Source organism: Ranitomeya variabilis, chromosome 4, assembly GCF_051348905.1.
Source record: "Ranitomeya variabilis isolate aRanVar5 chromosome 4, aRanVar5.hap1, whole genome shotgun sequence".
NCBI lineage: Eukaryota > Metazoa > Chordata > Amphibia > Anura > Dendrobatidae > Ranitomeya > Ranitomeya variabilis.
In genome coordinates this window covers 497,653,912-497,679,933 of record NC_135235.1, presented here as the reverse complement: position 1 = coordinate 497,679,933, position 26,022 = coordinate 497,653,912, and the positions used below count along the sequence as shown (strand labels likewise).

The window sequence follows — 26,022 nt, the reverse complement described above, 5'->3', positions numbered from 1 at the left end:
TTGTGAAAATAAAAACTTGGGGGCTAAAAATCTTTTTTGTTGGAAAAAAATATATTTTTTTATTTTCACTACTCTGCATTATAAATTTCTGTGAAGCACTTGAGCTTTCAAAGTTCTCACCACATATCTAGATAAGTTCCTTAGGGGGTCTAGTTTCCAAAATTTGGTCACTTGTGGGGGTTTCTACTGTTTAGGTACATTAGGGGTCTGCAAACGCAACATAACGCCCGCAGACAATTCTATCAAAGTCTGCATTGCAAAATGGCGCTCCTTCCCTTCCGAGCTCTGCCGTGCGCCCAAACAGTGGTTTACCCCCACATATGGGGTACCAGCATACTCAGGACAAATTGGACAACAACTTTTGGGGTCCAATTTCTCTTGTTACCCTTGTGAAAATAAAAATTTGGGGGCTAAAAAAATCTTTTTTGTGGGAAAAAAAATATTTTTTATTTTCACTACTCTGCATTATAAACTTCTGTGAAGCACTTGGGCATTCAAAGTTCTCACCACATATCTAGATAAGTTCCTTGGGGGGTCTATTTTCCAAAATGGGGTCACTTGTTGGGGGTTTCTACTGTTTAGGTACATTAGGGGTCTGCAAAGGCAACATAACGCACGCAGACAATTCTATCAAAGTCTGCATTCCAAAATGGCACTCCTTCCCTTTCGAGCTCTGCTATGCGCCCAAACAGTGGTTTACCCCCACATATGGGGTACCAGCATACTCAGGACAAATTGGACAACAACTTTTGGGGTCCAATTTCTCTTGTTACCCTTGTGAAAATAAAAACTTGGGGGCTAAAAAATCTTTATTGTTAAAAAATATATATTTTTTATTTTCACGACTCTGCATTATAAACTTCTGTGATGCACTTGGGCATTCAAAGTTCTCACTACACATCTAGATAAGTTCCATGGGGGGTCTAGTTTCCAAAATGGGGTCACTTTTGGGGGGTTTCTGCTGTTTAGGCACATCAGGGGCTCTCCAAACGCGACATGGCGTCCAATCTCAATTCCAGTCAATTTTGCATTGAAAAGTCAAATGGCGCTCCTTTGCTTCCGAGCTCAGCCATGCGCCCAAACAGTGGTTTACCCCCACATATGGGGTGTCGGCGTACTCAAGACAAATTGTACAACAGCTTCTGGGGTCCATTTTCTCCTGTTACCCTTGGTAAAATAAAAATTTGGAGGCAAAAAGATCATTTTTGTAGAAAAAATGCGATTTTTTTATTTTCACGGCTCTACGTTATAAACTTCTGTGAAGCACCTGGGGGTTTAAAGTGCTCACCACACATCTAGATAAGTTCCTTAAGGGGTCTAGTTTCCAAAATGGTGTCATATGTGGGGGGTCTCTACTGTTTAGGCACATCAGCGGCTCTCCAAACGTGACATGGCGTCCGATCTCAATTCCAGCCAATTCTACATTGAAAAAGTAAAACGACACTCCTTCTCTTCCAAGCTCTGCGGTGCGCCCAAACAGTGGTTTACCCCCACATATGGGGTATTGACGTACTCAGGAGAAATTGCACAACAACTTTTGTGGTCTAATTTCTCCTGTTACCCTTGTGAAAATAAAAATTTGGGGGCAAAAAGATCATTTTTGTAGAAAAAATGAGATTTTTTATTTTCACGGCTCTACGTTATAAACTTCTGTGAAGCACTTGGGGGTTCAAAGTGCTCACCACACATCTAGATAAGTTCCTTGGGGGGTCTAGTTTCCAAAATGGTATCACTTGTGGGGGGTTTCCACTGTTTAGGCACATCAGGGACTCTCCAAACGCGACATGGCATCCGATCTCAATTCCAGCCAATTCTGCATTGAAAAAGTCAAACGGTGCTCCTTCACTTCCAAGCTCTGCGGTGCGCCCAAACAGTGGTTTACCTCCACATATGGGGTATCGACGTACTCAGGAGAAATTGCACAACAACTTTTGTGGTCTAATTTCTCCTGTTACCCTTGTGAAAATAAAAATTTTGGGGCAAAAAGATCATTTTTGTAGAAAAAATGAGATTTTTTATTTTCACGGCTCTACGTTATAAACTTCTGTGAAGCACTTGGGGGTTCAAAGTGCTCACCACACATCTAGATAAGTTCCTTGGGGGGTCTAGTTTCCAAAATGGTGTCACTTGTGGGGGGTTTCCACTGTTTAGGCACATCAGGGACTCTCCAAACGCGACATGGCATCCGATCTCAATTCCAGCCAATTCTGCATTGAAAAAGTCAAACGGTGCTCCTTCACTTCCAAGCTCTGCGGTGCGCCCAAACAGTGGTTTACCTTCACATATGGGGTATCGACGTACTCAGGAGAAATTGCACAACAACTTTTGTGGTCTAATTTCTCCTGTTACCCTTGTGAAAATAAGAATTTGTGGGCGAAAAAATCATTTTTGTGAAAACAAATGCGATTTTTTATTTTCACGGCTCTACGTTATAAACTTCTGTGAAGCACTTGGGGGTTCAAAGTGCTCACCACACATCTAGATAAGTTCCTTGGGGGGTCTAGTTTCCAAAATGGTGTCACTTGTGGGGGGTTTCCACTGTTTAGGCACATTAGGGGCTCTCCAAACGCGACATGGCGTCCGATCTCAATTCCAGCCAATTCTGCATTGAAACAGTCAAACGGTGCTCCTTCACTTCCAAGCTCTGCGGTGCGCCCAAACAGTGGTTTACCTCCACATATGGGGTATCGGCGTACTCAGGAAAAATTGCACAACAAAATTTGTGGTTAAATTTCTGTTTTTACACTTGTGAAAATTAAAAAAAATGGTTCTGAAGTAAAATGTTTGCAAAAAAAAGTAAAATGTTAATTTTTTTCTTCCACATTGTTTTAGTTCCTGTGAAGTACGTAAAGGGTTAATAAACTTCTTGAATGTGGTTTTGAGCAGCTTGAGGGGTGCAGTTTTTAGAATGGTGTCACACTTGGTTATTTTCTATCATATAGACCCCTCAAAATCACTTCAAAGGTGATGTGGTCCCTAAAAAAAACATGGTGTTGTAAAAATGAGAAATTGCTGGTCAACTTTTAACCCTTATAACTCCCTAACAAAAAAAAAAATTGTTTCCAAAATTGTGCTGATGTAAAGTAGACATGTGAGAAATGTTATTTATTAACTATTTTTTGTGACATATCTCTCTGATTTAAGGGCATAAAAATACAAAGTTTGAAAATTGCAAAATTTTAAAAATTTTCGCCATATTTCCATTTTTTTCATAAATAATCGCAAGTAATATCGAAGAAATGTTACCACTAACTTGAAGTACAACATGTCACGAAAAAACAATCTCAGAATCAGCGGGATCCGATAAAGCGTTCCAGAGTTATAACCTCATAAAGTGACACTGGTCAGAATTGTAAAAATTGGCTCGGTCATTAAGTACCAAATTGGCTCTGTCACTAAGGGGTTAATGACAAGAATACGTTGTGACATACGGTATTAAAGTCATTCAAAGACTGCCGCAAGGAACACGGACATGCTGCGATCTTAAAAGAAGCGCCACATGTCCGGAGTCGCAGGGCCGCCGGGTGCGTGTTACCACGCATAGCGGAGACGGGATTTCATAAAATCCCCTTCACTATGCTGGAACATCTGGACGCTGCGTGTTTGACGCTGTGGCCCCACGCAGCGTCAAACACGCAGCGTTTACTTAACGTGGACACATACCCTAACCGTTCCCATCACCAGATCACACATCTAGCCGGCAGCTTTTGTTTTGGCCAAAAGATTTTGTAAGCCGCCACCATAACACGGTAGACTCTTTTGGTGAGGCCCTACTCTGCTGTAACCTATTAAATATTTGTTAAAATATGCAATACAATTTAGGTATATTTTTATTTATTTTTCAATTTTTAAAATGACCAATAATATCACATAAAAAGAACAAATACCGCTACACCATGACCAGATGACATATTACCACCACAGTGATCGAATAATATCACATACAAAGAACAAATACCGCTACACCATGACCAGATGACATATTACCACCACAGTGATCGAATAATATCACATATAAAGAACAAATACCGCTACACCATGACCAGATGACATATTACCACCACAGTGATCGAATAATATCACATACAAGGGACAAATACCGCAACACCATGTCCAGACCACATATTACCACCACATAGTGACTGAATACTACAATTCTGATCAGTAATTAAAAAAAAACACCACACTATCACCATAAGTGCCATTATACACAGGAGATCTGTACTTAGTATGCAGTGTCTGTGTAGAGGTAATACAGTGATCACTAGTGAGATTATACACAGGAGCTCTGTATATAGTATACAGTGTATAGTGTCAGTGTATAGGTAACACTGACTTACCAGTGACGTCTCTAGGTTAAGTCCTTCATCTTTCATCCAGCACAGACCGCCATCATGTCTTCCAGCCAGGACTCGTCTCTGCAGGAAATAACAGAGTTATCTCGCGCTCCGCTTGTAGAACACATTACTTAATTTTTCCGAACTTCTACATTACACCGCATAAAGAAAAAGAGGCGACATAGTGTCACTCTACACAGTAACAGGACCGCCCCCTCATTTAAAACAGTGTCCTCAAAAAATAAATACATCACTGCAGTAATAATATCCCTTAATTAGTCCCTATGGTAATAATATTCCCCATCCTGGCCCCCGTGTGTCTCATTCCTGGCGTCAGCCATATGTTCTCCCATCCTGCCCTCATGAGTATCCTTTCTGCACCATATGATCTCCCCATCCTGCCCCATCTGTCTCCATCGTATCCATCCTGCCCCATGATCCTGCCCCATCTGTCTCCAATCCTGCCTCCAGTGTCTCCAATCATGCCCGTATCACCATTCTGCCCCATCTCCAATCAGGCCCCCATTTCTGCAATCATGCCCCCTGTGTCTCAATTCTGCCCCATCTGTTTCCATTCCTGCCCCAGTGTCTCCAGTCATGCCCCAGTGTCTCCAGTCATGCCGCCATGTCTGTCATCCTGCCCCTTGTCTCCAATCATGCCGTTTCTCCTTTCTGCCCCCGTGTCCAGCTTTCTGCCCCCGTGTCCAGCTTTCTGCCCCCGTGTCCAGCGCTCTGCCCCCGTGTCCAGCGCTCTGCCCCCGTGTCCAGCGCTCTGCCCCCTCCTGTGTCCAGCGCTCTGCCCCCTCCTGTGTCCAGCGCTCTGCCCCCTCCTGTGTCCAGCGTTCTGCCCCCTCCTGTGTCCAGCGTTCTGCCCCCTCCTGTGTCCAGCGTTCTGCCCCCTCCTGTGTCCAGCGTTCTGCCCCCTCCTGTGTCCAGCGTTCTGCCCCCTCCTGTGTCCAGCGTTCTGCCCCCTCCTGTGTCCAGCGTTCTGCCCCCTCCTGTGTCCAGCGTTCTGCCCCCTCCTGTGTCCAGCGTTCTGCCCCCTCCTGTGTCCAGCGTTCTGCCCCCTCCTGTGTCCAGCGTTCTGCCCCCTCCTGTGTCCAGCGTTCTGCCCCCTCCTGTGTCCAGCGTTCTGCCCCTCCTGTGTCCAGCGTTCTGCCCCCTCCTGTGTCCAGCGTTCTGCCCCCTCCTGTGTCCAGCGTTCTGCCCCCTCCTGTGTCCAGCGTTCTGCCCCCTCCTGTGTCCAGCGTTCTGCCCCCTCCTGTGTCCAGCGTTCTGCCCCCTCCTGTGTCCAGCGTTCTGCCCCCTCCTGTGTCCAGCGTTCTGCCCCTCCTGTGTCCAGCGTTCTGCCCCCTCCTGTGTCCAGCGTTCTGCCCCCTCCTGTGTCCAGCGTTCTGCCCCCTCCTGTGTCCAGCGTTCTGCCCCCTCCTGTGTCCAGCGTTCTGCCCCCTCCTGTGTCCAGCGTTCTGCCCCCTCCTGTGTCCAGCGTTCTGCCCCCTCCTGTGTCCAGCGTTCTGCCCCCTCCTGTGTCCAGCGTTCTGCCCCCTCCTAAAAGTAAAAAAAAAAACACTACATACGCACCTTCTGTCGTCCTTCATGTCCCCTGGAGCTTGCCGTACTGACTGTGTCAGCGCCGTCCGGCCATAAAGCAGAGCCCAGCGGTGAACCTGCAGTAACAGCGGTTCACCGCTGGGCACCGCTGTTACGGCCGGCCGGCGCTGAGACACAGTCAGTGCGGCAAGCGCCGAGGGACATGAAGGACGACAGAAGGTGCGTATGTAGTGTTTTTTTTTTTTTTACATGGGGACTTCGGCATCGCTGAAGACAGTTTCAGCGATGCCGAAGTCGCTTGGTCGCTGGAGAGAGCTGTCTGTGTGACAGCTCCCCAGCGACCACACAGCAACTTACCAGAGGCGGTCCGGGGGCGTGGTAACCATTTTTCAATTACCGGAACGCTGGCAGATAGAAATTTTAGTAAACGGCTGCCCCGTACCGGGTCGTACCGGCTGAATCCCACCCCTGTTCCTACGTTGATTCTAGATGACACGCGCCAGCCGGAGAATCTAGCTACCCCTAGTAGAGGAAAACAAAGACCTTTCTTGCCTCCAGAGAAGGGGACCCCAAAGCTGGATAGAAGCCCCCCACAAATAATGACGGTGAGGTAAGAGGAAATGACAAACACAGAAATGAACCAGGTTTAGCACAGAGAGGCCCGCTTACTGATAGCAGAATAAAGAAAGGTCACTTATATGGTCAACAAAAACCCTATCAAAATCCACACTGGAAATTCAAGAACCCCCGAACCGTCTAACAGTCCGGGGGGAGAACACCAGCCCCCTAGAGCTTCCAGCAAAGGTCAGGATATAGATTTGGAACAAGCTGGACAAAAATACAAAACCAAAACAAATAGCAAAAAGCAAAAGGCAGACTTAGCTGATATAACTGGAACCAGGATCAGTAGACAAGAGCACAGCAGACTAGCTCTGATAACTACGTTGCCAGGCATTGAACTGAAGGTCCAGGGAGCTTATATAGCAACACCCCTAACTAACGACCCAGGTGCGGATAAAAGGAATGACAGAAAAACCAGAGTCAAAAAACTAGTAACCACTAGAGAGAGCAAAAAGCAAATTCACAACACCCATCTAGTTATTATTATTATTCAGTCCGCACGTAATGCGGCCCGAACCGCTTCTCTCACAGACTCCAGTTAGGTGTCATTTCGAAGCCAGCGTCCCCAAGAGGTGTGCTAAGTATTTTTCGTGTCGATCGGATTTGTAGTTTTGGCGCAATTTGCGTTTGAAAATGTTTTTTCCCCTCATTGTAATGGATTTCAATAGGGAAATTTTCCCATAGGTTATAATGGCCGGGTTTCTGAGGCAATTTGAAATGTACCTGCCACCTGGCTGATTAGCTCATTGATATGTGCAGTCAGGCCCAGTTACTATGCCAACGCCTGCGAACTGTACATGACCACACCAGCACAGTTTTGCCAGATAATATCAGCTCTTAAAGTGATAGCACAGCACAATTTCAAAGCACTATCTGTAGTCTTATTATAATTATTGCCCAGCTCACCAAATCGGACCCAGAGTGGCGCCGCCCGCCAAATCGGACCCAGAGTGGTGCCGCCCGCCAAATCGGACCCAGAGTGGCGCCGCCCGCCAAATCGGACCCAGAGTGACGCCGCCCGCCAAATCGGACCCAGAGTGGCGCCGCCCGCCAAATCGGACCCAGAGTGGCGCCACCCGCCAAATCGGACCCAGAGTGGCGCCGAATGCCAAATCGGACCCAGAGTGGCGCCGCCCACTAAATCGGACCCAGAGTGGCGCAGCCCGCCAAATCGGACCCGGAGTGGCGCCGCCCGCCAAATCGGACCCGGAGTGGTGCCGCCCGCCAAATCGGACTCGGAGTGGCGCCGCCCGCCAAATCGGACCCGGAGTGGCGCCGCCCGCCAAATCTGACCCGGAGTGGCGCCGCCCGTCAAATCGGACCCGGAGTGGCGCCGCCCGTCAAATCGGACCCAGAGTGGCGCCGCCCGTCAAATCGGACCCAGAGTGGCGCCGCCCGCCAAATCGGACCCGGAGTGGCGCCGCCCGCCAAATCGGACCCGGAGTGGCGCCGTCCGCCAAATCGGACCCGGAGTGGCGCCGCCCGCCAAATCGGACCCGGAGTGGCGCCGCCCGCCAAATCGGACCCAGAGTGGCGCCGCGCGCCAAATCGGACCCAGAGTGGCGCCGCCCGCCAAATCGGACCCAGAGTGGCGCCGCCCGCCAAATCGGACCCAGAGTGGCGCCGCCCGCCAAATCGGACCCAGAGTGGCGCCGCCCGCCAAATCGGACCCAGAGTGGCGCCGCCCGCCAAATCGGACCCAGAATGGCGCCACCCGCCAAATCGGACCCAGAGTGGCGCCGAATGCCAAATCGGACCCAGAGTGGTGCCGCCCACTAAATCGGACCCAGAGTGGCGCCGCCCGCCAAATCGGACCCGGAGTGGCGCCGCCCGCCAAATCGGACCCGGAGTGGCGCCGCCCGCCAAATCGGACCCGGAGTGGCGCCGCCCGCCAAATCGGACCCGGAGTGGCACCGCCCGCCAAATCTGACGCGGAGTGGCGCCGCCCGTCAAATCGGACCCGGAGTGGCGCCGCCCGTCAAATCGGACCCGGAGTGGCGCCGCCCGTCAAATCAGACCCGGAGTGGCGCCGCCCGCCAAATCGGACCCGGAGTGGCGCCGCCCGCCAAATCGGACCCGGAGTGGCGCCGCCCGCCAAATCGGACCCGGAGTGGCGCCGCCCGCCAAATCGGACCCGGAGTGGCGCCGCCCGCCAAATCGGACCCGGAGTGGCGCCGCCCGCCAAATCGGACCGGAGTGGCGCCGCGTGCCAAATCGGACCCGGAGTGGCGCCGCGCGCCAAATTGGACCCAGAGTGGCGCCGCACGCCAAATCGGACCCGGAGTGGCGCCACGCGCCAAATCGGACCCGGAGTGGCGCCACCCGCCAAATCGGACACGGAGTGGCGCCGCCCGCCAGAGTGGCGCTGCTCGCCAAATCGGACCCGGAGTGGCGCCGTCCGCCAAATCTGACCCGGAGTGGCGCCACCCGCCAAATCGGACCCGGAGTGGCGCCGCCCGCCAAATCGGACCCAGAGTGGCGTCGCCCGCCAAATCGGACCCGGAGTGGCGCCGCCCGCCAAATCGGACCCGGAGTGGTGCCGCCCGCCAAATCGGACCCGGAGTGGCGCCGCCCGCCAAATCGGACCCGGAGTGGCGCCACCCGCCAAATCGGACCCGGAGTGGCGCCGCCCGCCAGAGTGGCGCCGCCCGCCAAATCGGACCCAGAGTGGCGCCGCCCGCCAAATCTGACCCGGAGTGGCGCCGCCCGCCAAATCGGACCCAGAGTGGCGCCTCCCGCCAAATCGGACCCGGAGTGGCGCCGCCCGCCAAATCGGACCCGGAGTGGCGCCGCCCGCCAAATCGGACCCGGAGTGGCGCCGCCCGCCAAATCGGACCCGGAGTGGCGCCGCACGCCAAATCGGACCCGGAGTGGCGCCGCCCGCCAAATCGGACCCCGAGTGGCGTCGCCCGCCAAATCGGACCCGGAGTGGCGCCGCCCGCCAAATCGGACCCGGAGTGGCGCCGCCCGCCAAATCGGACCCGGAGTGGCGCCGCCCGCCAAATCGGACCCGGAGTGGCGCCGCCCACCAAATCGGACCCGGAGTGGCGCCGCGCGCCAAATCGGACCGGAGTGGCGCCGCGTGCCAAATTGGACCCGGAGTGGCGCCGCGCACCAAATTGGACCCAGAGTGGCGCCGCACGCCAAATCGGACCCGGAGTGGCGCCACCCGCCAAATCGGACCCGGAGTGGCGCCGCCCGCCAGAGTGGCGCCGCCCGCCAAATCGGACCCGGAGTGGCGCCGTCCGCCAAATCTGACCCGGAGTGGCGCCGCCCGCCAAATCGGACCCGGAGTGGCGCCGCCCGCCAAATCGGACCCAGAGTGGCATCGCCCGCCAAATCGGACCCGGAGTGGCGCCCCCCGCCAAATCGGACCCGGAGTGGCGCCGCCCGCCAAATCGGACCCGGAGTGGCGCCGCCCGCCAAATCAGACCCAGAGTGGCGCCGCCTGCCAAATCGGACCCAGAGTGGCTACAACTACCAAAACAGCGCCTGAGGGGCACCCAAGTGTGAAAGTCTTGCTGGGGCAACCCGGGCACCATTCCAAAGCACTATCTGTAGTTCCTTCAGGAAATACCCATCTAGTTATTATTATTCAGTCCGCACGTAATGCGTCCTGAACCGCTTCAGTCACAGACTCCAGTGAGGTGTCATTTCGAAGCCAGCGTCCCCAAGAGGTGTGCTAAGTATTTTTCGTGTCGATCGGATTTGTAGTTTTGGCGCAATTTGCGTTTGAAAATTTTTTTTACCCTCATTGTAATGCATTTCAATAGGGAAATTTTCCCATAGGTTATAATGGCCGGGTTTCTGAGGCAATTTGAAATGTACCTGCCACCTGGCTGATTAGCTCATTGATATGTGCAGTCAGGCCCAGTTACTATGCCAACGCCTGCGAACTGTACATGACCACACCAGCACAGTTTTGCCAGATAATATCAGCTCTTAAAGTGATAGCACAGCACAATTCCAAAGCACTATCTGTAGTCCTATTATAATTATTGCCCCGCTCACCAAATCGGACCCAGCCCACCAAATCGCACCCAGAGTGCCCCCGCCGCCAAATCGGACCCAGAGTGCCGCCGCCCGCCAAATGGGACTCAGAGTGCCCCCGCCTGCCAAATGGGACCCAGAGTGCCCCCGCCCGCCAAATGGGACCCAGAGTGCCCCCGCCCGCCAAATGGGACCCGGAGTGCCCCCGCCCGCCAAATGGGACCCGGAGTGCCCCTGCCCGCCAAATCGGACCCGGAGTGGCACCGCCCGCCAAATCAGACCCGGAGTGGTGCCGCCCGCCAGAGTGGCGCCGCCCGCCAAATCGGACTCAGAGTGGCGGCGCCCGCCAAATCGGACCCGGAGTGGCGCCGCCCGCCAAATCGGACCCGGAGTGGCGCCGCTCACCAGATCTGACCCGGAGTGGTGCCGCCCGCCAAATCGGACCCGGAGTGGCGCCGCCTGCCAAATCGGACCCAGAGTGGCGCCGCCTGCCAAATCGGACCCAGAGTGGCTACAACTACCAATACAGCGCCTGAGGGGCACCCAAGTGTGAAAGTCTTGCTGGGGCAACCCGGGCACCATTCCAAAGCACTATCTGTAGTTCCTTCAGGAAATACCCATCTAGTTATTATTATTCAGTCCGCACGTAATGCGTCCTGAACCGCTTCAGTCACAGACTCCAGTGAGGTGTCATTTCGAAGCCAGCGTCCCCAAGAGGTGTGCTAAGTATTTTTCGTGTCGATCGGATTTGTAGTTTTGGCGCAATTTGCGTTTGAAAATTGTTTTTCCCCTCATTGTAATGCATTTCAATAGGGAAATTTTTCCATAGGTTATAATGGCCGGGTTTCTGAGGCAATTTGAAATGTACCTGCCACCTGGCTGATTAGCTCATTGATATGCGCAGTCAGGCCCAGTTACTATGCCAACGCCTGCGAACTGTACATGACCACACCAGCACAGTTTTGCCAGATAATATCAGCTCTTAAAGTGATAGCACAGCACAATTCCAAAGCACTATCTGTAGTCTTATTATAATTATTGCCCCGCTCACCAAATCGGACCCAGCCCACCAAATCGCACCCAGAGTGCCCCCGCCGCCAAATCGGACCCAGAGTGCCGCCGCCCGCCAAATGGGACCCAGAGTGCCCCCGCCCGCCAAATGGGACCCAGAGTGCCCCTGCCCGCCAAATCGGACCCGGAGTGCCCCCGCCCGCCAAATGGGACCCGGAGTGCCCCCGCCCGCCAAATCGGACCCGGAGTGGCGCCGCTCGCCAAATCGGACCCAGAGTGGCGCCGCCCGCCAAATCGGACCCAGAGTGGCGCCGCCCACCAAATCGGACCCAGTGTGGCGCCGCCCACCAAATCGGACCCAGAGTGGCGCCGCCCGCCAAATCGGACCCAGAGTGGCGCCTCCCGCCAAATCGGACCCAGAGTGGCGCCGCCCGCCAAATCGGACCCAGAGTGGCACCGCCCGCCAAATCGGACCCAGAGTGGCGCCGCCCGTCAAATCGGACCCAGAGTGGCGCCGCCCGCCAAATCGGACCCAGCGTGGCTACAACTACCAAACCAGCACCTGAGGGGCACCCAAGTGTGAAAGTCTTGCTGGGGCAACCCGGGCACCATTCCAAAGCACTATCTGTAGTTCCTTCAGGAAATACCCATCTAGTTATTTTTAACATTACATTTTTTACTATTGATTCCGCATAGGCAGCATCAATAGTAAAATGTTGGGGACACACAGGGTTAATAGCAGCGGCAACGGAGTGCGTTACCCGCGGCATAACGTGGTCCGTTACCGCCGGCATTAACCCTGTGTTAGCGGTGACTGGAGGGGAGAATGCGGGCGCCGGGCACTGACTGCGGGGAGTAAGGAGCAGCCATTTTCTTCCGGACTGTGCCCGTCGCTGATTGGTCGTGGCTGTTTTGCCGTGACCAATCAGCGACTTGGATTTCCATGACAGACAGAGGCCGCGACCAATGAATATCCGTGACAGACAGACAGAAGGACAGACAGACGGAAGTACCCCTTAGACAATTATATAGTAGATGTATGGTTAGTACAAAGGACTGACACGTGACTTGTTCCTTCCAAGGACCATACTAAGGACGAGGGGGCACTCATTGCAGGTTTAAGAAAGGCGATTCCGGCAGCTAAATAGTAAAGGGTTCTTTACAGTTAGAGCAATCAGACTGTGGAACGCCTGACCACAAGAGGTAGTAATCGCAGACACTTAATAAAGGGCTGGATTATTTCTTCAGTATACATAACATTGCGGGTTATAGTTAGTTTAGTGACAAAATGCACAATAGTTGGAGAAAGGTTGAACCTGACGGACTGAGGTCTTTTTTCCAACCTATGTAATAAATGGACCTCACATGTAAACACAAGTGTAGATGAAATAGAAAATAATTCCCTAAAATCATTCTCATCCCTTCTGTAATTTGTAAAATTAAAGCTGAAAAGAAAACCCAAAATGTCACTTTTTATTGTAGATTTTGAACTTATGCCCGAAGTCACCACAGGGTGCGCATTACTCAGCTGCATTGAGTGCATTTAACCCCTTAATGACGTGACTCATTTTAACTGTAAAAACCATTTCTATAGATATAATTGTCTAAGGAGTACTTACGTCTGTTTGCCTGTCTGTCTGTAACTTCCGTAACGGAAATCCTGGGTCGCTGATTGGTCGCGGCGAAATTGGGGCGGGATTTGAACACCGCTTCACTTTTTACTATTGATGCTGCCTATGCAGCATCAATAGTAAAAACATAGAATGTTAAAAATAATTTTAAAAAAACAAACATTATATTCTCACCTTCCGAAGTCCGCCGCAGCCTTTCCCGCTCCTCGCGCTCCAGTCCCAATAATGCATTGCGGCACTGACTCGAGATCACGTAGCGGTCTCGCGAGATGATGACGTGGTGGTCTCGCGAGACCGCTACATGATCTCGACTCATTACCGCAATGCATTCTTTGGACCGGAGCGCGAGGAGCATCGGTAAAGGCCTTGGCTGGATCCGGGGGCCGACGGAGGGTGAGTATATAACTATTTTTTATTTTAATTGTTTTTTAACAGGGATATGGTGCCCACATTGCTATATACTATGTGGGCTGTGTTATGTACTATGTGGGCTGTGTTATATACTACGTGGGCTGTGTTATATACTACGTGGGCTGTGTTATATACTACGTGGCCTGTGTTATATACTGCGTGGGCTGTGTTATATACTGTGTGGGCTTTGTTATATACTACATGGCCTGTGTTATATACTACATGGCCTATGCTATATACTATGTGCCTGTGCAATATACTACATGGCTGTGTTATATACTGTGTGGGCTGTGTTATATACTATATGGCTGTGTTATATACTGCGTGGCCTGTGTTATATATTACGTGGCTGCGTTATATACTAAGTGGCCTGTGCTATATACTATGTGGGCTGTGCTATATACTACGTGGGCTGTGTTACATACTGCGTGGGCTGTGTTATGTACTACGTGGCTGTGCTATTTACTACGTGGCTGTTTAATATACTACTTGGGCTGTGTTATATACTGCGTGGCTGTGCTATATACTACGTGGGCTGTGTTATTTACTATGTGGCTGTGCAATATACTACGTAGCTATGCTATATACTATGTGGCTGTGTTATATACTATGTGGTTGTTCAATATACTACGTGGCTATGCTATATACTACGTGGGCTGTGCTATATACTAAGTGGCTGTGCATTCTAGAATACCTGATGCGTTAGAATCGGGCCACCATCTAGTACCTTTATAAGCAGAAGAAAAAACTAGACAAGAGTTTTGCTAAGATTGAAAAATGAAGGCTCTGATACATGAAGACCGGGGATTTTCTCACTGGTCTTCATGCGGGTTGTGGTGGCGTCAGATACTCCTGATCCATGAAGAAGTGTCTGCCTCTTCACGAATCAGGGGCATCTGACGAGTGGCGTACACCATTTTGGCAGAGTTGGGAGAAATTGATGTGGAAACGCCAAAAGCTGCAAAATATTTTCGCAACTCCAAGTTGCGCCAAAATTTTGCAATTTATCTCTAAGGGGTAAGGTTTCTCCCTGTGGAGAGTGACATACCAGCTCTGGCTTGTCAAGGTAAGGAGGCTTATTCGCCGTGCAATGCTCCTCTGGGAAATTTAATATGCAAATTGCCTCTTCAGAGAAAAAGGGGACCTCTTTTTCACTGAAGAGGCAATTTGCAATTTATCTCAGAATTCTGGTTAAACTACTTTGATAAATTCGGGTCTTAGACTGTATCAAAAATTAAAGGGTCCAGTAAAAAAAACACATCATGGGCTGATGAAAGAAGCTGCAGGGAGAGGAAGCTCTGCTATTAGGTAATGGCGCCCCCTGCAGTCACACTTCACCCTGAGTGGTACGATCTCTATGATACGTCACTTTTGTCACATCATTGAGGGTCTGAGGTCACTGTCATACATTTGCTGCTGTGCAATCTTTATCTATACTTTTCTTTTACAACAGAAGGACCTACAAGATCACTGAAAGACTGTTCAGTCCATCCAGGGAAACCACCATCCAGTACATATGATATTTCTGGAAATATAATATTATATGACACCGTACAGTATTTGTAGTGATCCTGATATTCATTGCTCATACCCGCTGCTCCAGTGCTTTCTATTATTCCCCCGTTATCCAGTAGTAGTTTTACCACCACCCACGACCCACCGGGCTGAGTAGCGGCCCCACTTAATAATAGCATATAAAGAATTCACACCTAGCCCTGTTATATTCACACCTAGCCCTGTTATATTCACACCTAGCCCTGTTATATTCACCCCGAGCCCTGTTATATTCACACCGAGCCCTCTTATGTTCACACCTAGCCCTTAAATTCACACCTAGCTGTTGTGAATTTGGATTTTGGGCTCCCCCGGTGGCCACTGGTGGAATTGAACTTGTGTCATCATCTTTCCTGTTCACCTGTTCTCATCAGATCTGGGTGTCGCTATATAACCTGGCTTCTCTGTTAGTTGCTTGCCGGTCAACAATGTTATCAGAAGCCTCTCTGTGCTTGTTCCTGCTCCCAGACATCTACTAGATAAGTTGGACTTTCGTCCATGTTTGTTTTTGCTTTTTGGTTCCAGTTCACAGCTGCAGTTTCGTTACTGTGTCTGGAAAGCTCTTGTTGATCAGGAATTGCCACTCTGGTATTATGAGTTAATGCCAGAGTCCTAAAGTAATTTCTGGATGGTGTTTTGTTAGGGGTTTCTGCTGACCATGAAAGTGTTCTTTCTGTCTTCTGCTATCTAGAAAGCGGACCTCAAATTTGCTAAAACTATTTTCCTGCTGTGTTTGTTATTTCATCTAAAATCACCGCCAATATATGTGGGGGGCCTCTGTCTCCTTTTTGGGCATTTCTCTAGAGGTGAGCCAGGTCTTATATTTCCCTCTGCTAGCATTATTTAGTTCTCCGGCCGGCGCTGGGCATATAGGGATAAAAAGTAGGACATGCTACCTGGCTACTTCTAGTTGTGCGGTAGGTTTAGTTCATGGTCAGTACAGTTCCCATCTTCCAAGAGCTTGTTCCTATATAGGCTTATGCTATGTTCTCTAGCCATGGAGATCATGACAGTTTGACCGGCCTACTAAAGGGTTAATTCCTTGGCTGAGAAAGGAGTGAAATAAGAAGTCTGCTGAGAGGTTTTTTTTTTTGTTTTTTTTTGTGCTCTTAATTGGATCATTTGCTAGTCTGTCTATGCTGCAGTCTTTCTTTTTTTTCTCTCTCCTTCTAATCTTTGAATGGCTCTGTGTTCACCTGTTTATTATGGATCTTCAGAGTGTAACTGCAGGTTTGAATAATCTCACCACGAAAGTACAAAATTTGCAAGATTTTGTTGTTCATGCTCCGGTATCTGAACCGAGAATTCCTCTGCCGGAATTTTTCTCGGGGAATAGATCTGGTTTTCAGAATTTTAGAAATAATTGCAAGTTATTTTTGTCCCTGAAATCTCGTTCTGCCGGGGACCCTGCACAGCAGGTTCGGATTGTGATTTCTCTGCTCCGTGGCGACCCTCAAGACTGGGCTTTTTCATTGGCACCAGGGGATCCTGCGTTGCGCAATGTAGATGCGTTTTTTCTGGCCTTGGGGTTGCTTTATGACGAACCTCATTTGGAACTTCAGGCAGAAAAAACTTTGATGTCCCTATCTCAGGGGCAAGATGAAGCTGAAATTTACTGCCAGAGATTCCGTAAATGGTCTGTGCTTACTCAGTGGAATGAGTGTGCCTTGGCGGCTACTTTCAGAGAGGGTCTCTCTGATGCCATTAAGGATGTTATGGTGGGGTTCCCTGTGCCTGCGGGTCTGAATGAGTCCATGACAATGGCTATTCAGATCGATAGGCGTCTGCGGGAGCGCAAACCAGTGCACCATCTGGCGGTGTCCACTGAGAAGACGCCAGAAAGTATGCAGTGTGATAGAATTCTGTCCAGAAGCGAGCGGCAGAATTTTAGACGGAAAAATGGGTTGTGTTTCTATTGTGGGGATTCTACTCATGTTATATCAGCATGCTCTAAGCGTACTAAAAAGCTTGATAAGTCTGTTTCCATTGGCACTTTACAGTCTAAGTTTATTTTGTCTGTGACCCTGATTTGCTCTTTGTCATCTATTACCACGGACGCCTATATCGACTCTGGCGCCGCTTTGAGTCTTATGGATTGGTCCTTTGCCAATCGTTGTGGGTATGATTTAGAGCCTTTGGAGACTCTTATTCCTCTGAAGGGGATTGACTCCACCCCATTGGCTAATAATAAACCACAATACTGGACACAAGTAACTATGCGTATTAATCCGGATCACCAGGAGATTATTCGTTTTCTGGTGCTGTATAATCTACATGATGATTTGGTGCTAGGATTGCCATGGCTGCAGTCTCACAACCCAGTCCTTGACTGGAGAGCTATGTCTGTGTTGAGCTGGGGATGTAAGGGGACTCATGGGGACGTACCTTTGGTTTCCATTTCATCATCTATTCCCTCTGAAATCCCTGAGTTCCTGTCTGATTATCGTGACGTCTTTGAAGAACCCAAGCTGGGTTCACTACCTCCGCACCGTGAGTGCGATTGTGCTATAGATTTAATTCCGGGTAGTAAATACCCAAAGGGTCGTTTATTTAATCTGTCTGTGCCTGAACATGCTGCTATGCGAGAATATATAAAGGAGTCCTTGGAAAAGGGACATATTCGTCCATCGTCATCTCCCTTAGGAGCCGGCTTTTTCTTTGTGTCAAAGAAAGACGGCTCTTTGAGACCATGTATTGATTATCGGCTTTTGAATAAAATCACGGTTAAATATCAATACCCATTGCCGTTGCTGACTGATTTGTTTGCTCGCATAAAGGGGGCCAAGTGGTTCTCTAAGATTGATCTCCGTGGGGCGTATAATTTGGTGCGGATCAGGCAGGGGGATGAGTGGAAAACCGCATTTAATACGCCCGAGGGCCACTTTGAGTATTTGGTGATGCCTTTTGGTCTTTCTAATGCCCCTTCAGTCTTCCAGTCCTTTATGCATGATATTTTCCGCGATTTTTTGGATAAATTTATGATAGTGTATCTGGATGATATTCTGATTTTTTCGGATGACTGGGACTCTCATGTCCAGCAAGTCAAGAGGGTTTTTCAGGTTTTGCGGTCTAATTCTCTGTGTGTCAAGGGTTCTAAGTGCGTTTTTGGGGTTCAGAGAATTTCCTTTTTGGGATATATTTTTTCTCCCTCTTCCATTGAGATGGATCCTGTCAAGGTTCAAGCTATTTGTGATTGGACGCAGCCCTCTTCTCTTAAAAGTCTTCAGAAATTTTTGGGCTTTGCCAACTTTTATCGTCGATTTATTGCTGGTTTTTCGGATGTCGTTAAGCCATTGACCGATTTGACTAGACAGGGTGCTGATGTTGCTAATTGGTCCCCTGATGCTGTGGAGGCTTTTCAGGAGCTTAAGCGCCGTTTTTCTTCTGCCCCTGTGTTGCGTCAGCCTGATGTGGCTCTTCCTTTTCAGGTTGAGGTCGACGCTTCTGAGATCGGAGCTGGGGCAGTGTTGTCGCAGAAAAGTTCTGACTGCTCCGTGATGAGGCCTTGTGCCTTCTTTTCCCGTAAATTTTCGCCCGCTGAGCGGAATTATGATGTTGGGAATCGGGAGCTTTTGGCCATGAAGTGGGCGTTTGAGGAGTGGCGCCATTGGCTTGAGGGGTCCAGACATCAGGTGGTGGTATTGACTGACCACAAAAATTTGATTTATCTTGAGACCGCCAGGCGCCTGAATCCTAGACAGGCGCGCTGGTCATTATTTTTTTCTCGGTTTAATTTTGTGGTGTCATACCTACCGGGTTCTAAGAATGTTAAGGCGGATGCCCTTTCTAGGAGTTTTGAGCCTGATTCACCCGGCAACTCTGAGCCCACAGGTATCCTTAAGGATGGAGTTATTTTGTCAGCCGTTTCTCCAGACCTGCGGCGGGCCTTGCAGGAGTTTCAGGCGGATAGACCGGATCGTTGTCCGCCTGATAGGCTGTTTGTTCCTGATGATTGGACCAGTAGAGTCATCTCTGAGGTGCATTCTTCTGCATTGGCAGGTCATCCTGGAATTTTCGGTACCAGGGATTTGGTGGCAAGATCCTTCTGGTGGCCTTCCCTGTCACGAGATGTGCGAGGTTTTGTGCAGTCTTGTGACGTTTGTGCTCGGGCCAAGCCTTGTTGTTCTCGGGCTAGTGGATTATTGTTGCCCTTGCCTATTCCTAAGAGGCCTTGGACGCACATCTCGATGGATTTTATTTCAGATCTGCCTGTTTCCCAGAAAATGTCTGTCATCTGGGTGGTGTGTGACCGTTTTTCTAAGATGGTCCATTTGGTTCCCCTGCCCAAATTGCCTTCTTCTTCCGAGTTGGTTCCCCTGTTTTTTCAAAATGTTGTTCGTTTGCATGGTATTCCTGAGAATATCGTTTCTGACAGAGGAACCCAATTTGTGTCTAGATTTTGGCGGGCATTCTGTGCTAGGATGGGCATAGATTTGTCTTTTTCGTCTGCTTTTCACCCTCAGACTAATGGCCAGACCGAGCGGACTAATCAGACCCTGGAGACATATCTGAGGTGTTTTGTGTCTGCTGACCAGGATGATTGGGTTGCTTTTTTGCCATTGGCGGAGTTCGCCCTCAATAATCGGGCCAGCTCTGCCACCTTGGTGTCCCCGTTTTTCTGTAATTCGGGGTTCCATCCTCGATTTTCCTCCGGTCAGGTGGAGTCCTCGGATTGTCCTGGAGTGGATGCGGTGGTGGAGAGATTGCATCATATTTGGGGGCAGGTGATGGACAATTTGAAGTTGTCCCAGGAGAAGACTCAGCTTTTTGCCAACCGTTACCGTCGTGTTTGTCCTCGGCTTTGTGTTGGAGATTTGGTGTGGTTGTCTTCTCGTTTTGTCCCTATGAGGGTCTCTTCTCCTAAGTTTAAGCCTCGGTTCATCGGTCCGTATAAAATATTGGAGATTCTTAACCCTGTTTCCTTCCGTTTAGACCTCCCTGCATCCTTTTCCATTCATAACGTTTTTCATCGGTCGTTATTGCGCAGGTATGAGGTACCTGTTGTGCCTTCCGTTGAGCCTCCTGCTCCGGTGTTCGTTGAGGGTGAGTTGGAGTACGTTGTGGAGAAAATCCTAGACTCCCGTGTTTCCAGACGGAGACTCCAGTATCTGGTCAAGTGGAAGGGATACGGCCAGGAGGATAATTCTTGGGTCACTGCATCTGATGTTCATGCCTCCGATCTGGTTCGTGCCTTTCATAGGGCCCATCCTGATCGCCCTGGTGGTTCTGGTGAGGGTTCGGTGCCCCCTCCTTGAGGGGGGGGTACTGTTGTGAATTTGGATTTTGGGCTCCCCCGGTGGCCACTGGTGGAATTGAACTTGTGTCATCATCTTTCCTGTTCACCTGTTCTCATCAGATCTGGGTGTCGCTATATAACCTGGCTTCTCTGTTAGTTGCTTGCCGGTCAACAATGTTATCAGAAGCCTCTCTGTGCTTGTTCCTGCTCCCAGACATCTACTAGATAAGTTGGACTTTCGTCCATGTTTGTTTTTGCTTTTTGGTTCCAGTTCACAGCTGCAGTTTCGTTACTGTGTCTGGAAAGCTCTTGTTGATCAGGAATTGCCACTCTGGTATTATGAGTTAATGCCAGAGTCCTAAAGTAATTTCTGGATGGTGTTTTGTTAGGGGTTTCTGCTGACCATGAAAGTGTTCTTTCTGTCTTCTGCTATCTAGAAAGCGGACCTCAAATTTGCTAAAACTATTTTCCTGCTGTGTTTGTTATTTCATCTAAAATCACCGCCAATATATGTGGGGGGCCTCTGTCTCCTTTTTGGGCATTTCTCTAGAGGTGAGCCAGGTCTTATATTTCCCTCTGCTAGCATTATTTAGTTCTCCGGCCGGCGCTGGGCATATAGGGATAAAAAGTAGGACATGCTACCTGGCTACTTCTAGTTGTGCGGTAGGTTTAGTTCATGGTCAGTACAGTTCCCATCTTCCAAGAGCTTGTTCCTATATAGGCTTATGCTATGTTCTCTAGCCATGGAGATCATGACACCTAGCCCTCTTATATTCACACCTAGCCCTGTTGTAATCACACCTAGGGCTGTTGTATTTACACCTAGCCCTGTTATATTCCCTATATTCACACCTAGCCCTCTTATCTTCACACCTTGCACTGTTATAAACACACAGAGCCCTCTTATATTCACACCTTGCACTGTTATATTCACACAGAGCCCTCTTATATTCACACCTTGCACTGTTATATTCACACCAAGCCCTCTTAGATTCATACCTAGCCCAGTTATATTCACACCTAGCCCTCTTATATTCACACCTAGCCCTCTTATATTCACACCTAGCCCTCTTATATTCACACCTTGCCCTGTTATATTCACATCTAGCCCTCTTATATTCACACCTAGCCCTCTTATTTTCACACCTAGCCCACTTACATTCACACCTAGCCCTGTTATATTCACACCTAGCCCTGTTATATTCACACCTAGCCCTCTTATATTCACACCTTGCCCTGTTATATTCACACCGAGCCCTCTTATATTCACACCTAGCCCTTATATTCACACCTAGCCCTCTTATATTCACATCTAGCCCTCTTATATTCACACCTAGCCCACTTACATTCACACCTAGCCCTGTTATATTCACACCTTGCACTGTAATATTCACACAGAGCCCTCTTATATTCACACCTCTCACTGTTATATTCACACCGAGCCCTCTTAGATTCACACCTAGCCCTCTTATATTCACACCTTGCCCTGTTATATTCACACCGAGCCCTCTTATATTCACACCTAGCCCTTATATTCACACCTAGCCCACTTACATTCACACCTAGCCCTGTTATATTCACACCTTGCACTGTAATATTCACACAGAGCCCTCTTATATTCACACCTCTCACTATTATATTCACACCAAGCCCTCTTAGATTCACACCTAGCCCTCTTATATTCACACCTTGCCCTGTTATATTCACACCGAGCCCTCTTATATTCACACCGAGCCCTCTTATATTCACACCTAGCCCTTATATTCACACCTAGCCCACTTACATTCACACCTAGCCCTGTTATATTCACACCTTGCACTGTAATATTCACACAGAGCCCTCTTATATTCACACCTCTCACTATTATATTCACACCAAGCCCTCTTAGATTCACACCTAGCCCTCTTATATTCACACCTTGCCCTGTTATATTCACACCTTGCCCTGTTATATTCACACCGAGCCCTCTTATATTCACACCTAGCCCTTATATTCACACCTAGCCCACTTACATTCACACCTAGCCCTGTTATATTCACACCTTGCACTGTAATATTCACACAGAGCCCTCTTATATTCACACCTCTCACTATTATATTCACACCAAGCCCTCTTAGATTCACACCTAGCCCTCTTATATTCACACCTTGCCCTGTTATATTCACACCGAGCCCTCTTATATTCACACCTAGCCCTTATATTCACACCTAGCCCTTATATTCACACCTAGCCCTCTTATATTCACATCTAGCCCTCTTATATTCACACCTAGCCATGTTATATTCACACCTTTCAGTTATATTCACATAGAGCCCTCTTATATTCACACCTTGCACTGTTATATTCACACCGAGCCCTCTTAGATTCATACCTAGCCCAGTTATATTCACACCTAGCCCTCTTATATTCACACCTAGCCCTCTTATATTCACACCTTGCCCTGTTATATTCACATCTAGCCCTCTTATATTCACACCTAGCCCTCTTATTTTCACACCTAGCCCACTTACATTCACACCTAGCCCTGTTATATTCACACCTAGCCCCCTTATATTCACACCTTGCCCCGTTATATTCACACCGAGCCCTCTTATATTCACACCTAGCCCTTATATTCACACCTAGCCCTCTTATATTCACATCTAGCCCTCTTATATTCACACCTAGCCCACTTACATTCACACCTAGCCCTGTTACATTCACACCTTGCACTGTTATATTCACACAGAGCCCTATTATATTCACACCTTGCACTGTTATATTCACACCTAGCGCTGTTATATTCACACCTAGCGGTGTTATATTCACACTTACCCCTGTTATATTCACACCTAGCCCTGTTATACTCACACCTAGCTCTGTTATATTCACACCTACCCCTGTTATGTTCACACCTACCCCTATTATATTCACACCTAGCGCTGTTGTACAGTATTCACACCTAGCCCAGTTATATTCACACATAACCGTTATATTCACACCTAATGGCTGTTATGTTCACACCTAGTGCTGTTATATTCACACCTAGCCCTGTTGTATTCACACCAAGCACTGTTATATTCACACCTAGTCCTGTTGTATTCACACCTTGTGCTGTTGTATTCACACCTAATTCTGCCGTATTCACACCGAGCCCTCTTATATTCACACCTAGCCCTCTTATATTCACACCTAGCCCTGTTGTATTTGCACCTAGTGCTGTTGTATTCACACCTAGCCCTGTTATACATATTCACACCTAGCCCTGTTATATTCACACCTAGCGCTGTTATATTCACACCTAGCCCTGTTATATTTACACCTAGCCCTGTTATATTCACACCTAGGGCTGTTATATTCACACCTAGCCATGTTATATTCACACCTAGCCTTGTTATATTCACGCCTAGCCCTGATGTATTCACACCTAGCCCTCTTATATTCACACCTAGCGCTGTTATATTCACACCGAGCCCTCTTATATTCACACCTACCTGTTATATTCACACCTAGCCCTGTTATATTCACACCTAGCCCTCTTATATTCACACCTAGTCCTCTTATATTCACACCTAACCCTCTTATATTCACACCTAGCTCTGTTATATTCACACCTAGCACTGTTGTATTCACACCTAGCGCTGTTATATACACACCTAGCCCTGTTATATTCACACCTAGCGCTATTGTATTTACACCTAGCGCTGTTGTATTCACACCTAGCGCTGTTATATTCACACCTAGCGCTGTGATATTCACACCTAGCCCTGTTATAATCACACCTAGCCCTGTTATAATCACACCTAGCCCTGTTATATTCAAACCTAGTGCTGTTATAGTCACACTTAGCCCTGTTATAATCACACCTAGCCCTGTTATATTCACACCTAGCCCTGTTATATTCACACCTAGCCCTGTTATATTCACACCTAGCCCTGTTATATTCACACCTAGCCCTGTTATAGTCACACCTAGCCCTGTTATATTCACACCTAGCCCTCTTATATTCACATCTAGCCCTCTTATATTCACACCTAGCCATGTTATATTCACACCTTTCAGTTATATTCACATAGAGCCCTCTTATATTCACACCTTGCACTGTTATATTCACACCGAGCCCTCTTAGATTCATACCTAGCCCAGTTATATTCACACCTAGCCCTCTTATATTCACACCTAGCCCTCTTATATTCACACCTTGCCCTGTTATATTCACATCTAGCCCTCTTATATTCACACCTAGCCCTCTTATTTTCACACCTAGCCCACTTACATTCACACCTAGCCCTGTTATATTCACACCTAGCCCCCTTATATTCACACCTTGCCCCGTTATATTCACACCGAGCCCTCTTATATTCACACCTAGCCCTTATATTCACACCTAGCCCTCTTATATTCACATCTAGCCCTCTTATATTCACACCTAGCCCACTTACATTCACACCTAGCCCTGTTACATTCACACCTTGCACTGTTATATTCACACAGAGCCCTATTATATTCACACCTTGCACTGTTATATTCACACCTAGCGCTGTTATATTCACACCTAGCGGTGTTATATTCACACTTACCCCTGTTATATTCACACCTAGCCCTGTTATACTCACACCTAGCTCTGTTATATTCACACCTACCCCTGTTATGTTCACACCTACCCCTATTATATTCACACCTAGCGCTGTTGTACAGTATTCACACCTAGCCCAGTTATATTCACACATAGCCGTTATATTCACACCTAATGGCTGTTATGTTCACACCTAGTGCTGTTATATTCACACCTAGCCCTGTTGTATTCACACCAAGCACTGTTATATTCACACCTAGTCCTGTTGTATTCACACCTTGTGCTGTTGTATTCACACCTAATTCTGCCGTATTCACACCGAGCCCTCTTATATTCACACCTAGCCCTCTTATATTCACACCTAGCCCTGTTGTATTTGCACCTAGTGCTGTTGTATTCACACCTAGCCCTGTTATACATATTCACACCTAGCCCTGTTATATTCACACCTAGCGCTGTTATATTCACACCTAGCCCTGTTATATTTACACCTAGCCCTGTTATATTCACACCTAGGGCTGTTATATTCACGCCTAGCCCTGATGTATTCACACCTAGCCCTCTTATATTCACACCTAGCGCTGTTATATTCACACCGAGCCCTCTTATATTCACACCTACCTGTTATATTCACAACTAGCCCTGTTATATTCACACCTAGCCCTCTTATATTCACACCTAGTCCTCTTATATTCACACCTAACCCTCTTATATTCACACCTAGCTCTGTTATATTCACACCTAGCACTGTTGTATTCACACCTAGCGCTGTTATATACACACCTAGCCCTGTTATATTCACACCTAGCGCTATTGTATTTACACCTAGCGCTGTTGTATTCACACCTAGCGCTGTTATATTCACACCTAGCGCTGTGATGTTCACACCTAGCCCTGTTATAATCACACCTAGCCCTGTTATATTCAAACCTAGTGCTGTTATAGTCACACTTAGCCCTGTTATAATCACACCTAGCCCTGTTATATTCACACCTAGCCCTGTTATATTCACACCTAGCCCTGTTATATTCACACCTAGCCCTGTTATATTCACACCTAGCCCTGTTATATTCACACCTAGCCCTGTTATATTCACACCTAGCCCTGTTATATTCACACCTAGCA

The 26,022-nt window shown here is 48.6% G+C and overlaps 1 protein-coding gene across 1 annotated transcript in view; it reads left to right on the top strand.

The window, feature by feature from the left end:
- The window catches only part of LOC143767012 (uncharacterized), a 75,747-nt gene extending 63,186 nt beyond the window's left edge, over positions 1–12,561 (top strand). Inside the window, exon 5 of the mRNA XM_077255030.1 lies at positions 12,166–12,561. The gene's annotated coding sequence lies outside the window, so the exon portion shown is untranslated. The remainder of the gene's footprint in view (positions 1–12,165) is intronic.
- Positions 12,562–26,022: the final 13,461 nt, after the last annotated feature.